A 2,234-nucleotide genomic window follows, 5' to 3' on the forward strand; every position below is an offset into this window, starting at 1 on the left:
TACTCAATTATTAAACAACAACTAAGAAAATATTTAAGAATATAAATATGTGAGAAAGAGAAAAAAATGGTAGGGAAGAGTTAATGCCACTAATGATTCTAGAGACATAAAGATCTAGAAGTGAAATGTCATATCAATCTTTTACTCTTTGAAAAATAAAATTTATGGTGGATAAAATTATAATTAAAACTAAATATTTAAAATAAGAGATGAACTAATATTAAGATCTGAATTAAAATAAAATTAATTATTTTATGTTAAAATTAAATAATTAAATTTTTTAATTAATTATTTAGCAAGAGAATCCAATTCTATTATTTTTTAAATTTATCATATGAGTAAAATTCTTATTCAAGTTTTAAAAAAATAATTATGGTACATAAATTTATTCCATAAAAAGAGAGTTAGAACACAAAGTAAAAAAGGTTAATATATTATTAAGAATCAAAATGCTATACAAGTGTATGAGAAAGCACAATCAAAGCTAAATCCTAAATAAGAACAAGCTTTCAAAACTATATTATAAAGAGTCGACTCTGCTATAAGAGGATTATTCTTTGTAGATGCCTCTGGCGGAATCAAAATAATATTTCTATGTCACGCATTACTTGCAAATATCATATCAAGAGGCATGACACTGTTAGCAATAATAACAAGTGGTGTACCAACAACGTTGTTATTGTGAGGCCACCCACTTTAGATTTGATATACCTCTTCAAACAACTTAAATAGCAATCACAAATATATCAAAGCAGAGCAATGATGCTAATTTATAAGGAAAGCAAAATTGATGATATGGGATGAAGCACTTATGGCTAAGTGTCAAACGGAGTTCTAGAAATATATTGGATATTAATGAACCGTTTGGTAAAAAATTAATGGTTTGGGATGTAATTTATGTCAAGTACTACCAGTAGTTCCAAAATCGATAAAAGCAGAGACTGTAAAAGCGAGCTTGCCAAAGTTATACTTCTGGCCTCAAATGAAAAAGATTCAACTGACAAGAAATATAAAGTAAGAACAGGTTCAGTATTTAGTGTCTTCTTGCTTCGTGTTGGAAACGAATAAGAGCATCCAATAAAAGATGAGTTGGTTCTTCCTAAACACTTGGTTATCAACCCCAATGGTAATGATAGTGCATTTAATAAGAGAATTATTTCTATCATTAGATTAAAACGCAATTTGTGCAAATCGCATGATAGAATTAAAAAGATATCTTAGCTAACAGAAATGAATATGTTGATCAATTAAATAAAAGGTTGATTGCAAACTTTTATAGTAAAAATAAAATATTTTTCTGTTTTTGGCTCAGCAGAAAATGATACCAATAATTACTACCAAGAAGAATACTTAAATATTTTAATATCAAGCGACATTCTACCCTACATGTTTATTGTCAAGTTTATTATTTCTTACGTATGTTAGTGTCACCGTATATATAATAGACTAAGTTGATCTTCCATTGTATATAGGTTGATTTTGAAGAAAAATATTCTCGTCATGCTACTGAAAAACTTAAATACGTCGAATAGCTTATGTAATATCACACATATGGTATATAGAAGTTTTGACAATAACGTCACACATGCAAAAATTACGATACTGGTCAATATGCTTCTAAGTTATTTTTATCCCTGAATTCAACTTTCGTCCTTCGAAACTAAGGAATATCCTTTTAAATTTGTGTGAAAATAATTTTTAGTATGTTTATGTTTTGCAAATAAAATAGATAAAGCACAAGGATAAACATCCTAAATATTAGACTATATTGACCGCAATACATTTTCTTGCACGAACAACTGTATGTTGCACTTTCAAGAGGGATATCAAGATCGACAACAAGAGTTCTGGTTAAGGCAGAGCAACCAAAGCATTAGGAAGGAACATACACAAAATAATATTGTTCACAAAGAAGTGTTATTTAAGATACCATCACATTAAATACTTTTAAACTATAATACATAATTATCTAACTAACATGGCAAAATTGATTATTTGTGTAAGTTTTGATAATGTCCTTTTATATTAAATTCATGTATTATGCTATTGTAATAATATTTTTCAGCATTTAGATGATTGTTGTATTATTTTAAATAAAATTTCTCTTATTAATTAAATTTTATTGATCATTCATATAAATAATTATTTAAATCATCACGTATCATTATTAACGTGCAACACAGTAACTCTAAAATAGCTTTTAAAGAGCAAAAAAACACAGCACAATTTTGACA

Source organism: Nicotiana tomentosiformis, chromosome 8, assembly GCF_000390325.3.
Source record: "Nicotiana tomentosiformis chromosome 8, ASM39032v3, whole genome shotgun sequence".
In the NCBI taxonomy this organism is placed as follows: Eukaryota; Viridiplantae; Streptophyta; class Magnoliopsida; order Solanales; family Solanaceae; genus Nicotiana; species Nicotiana tomentosiformis.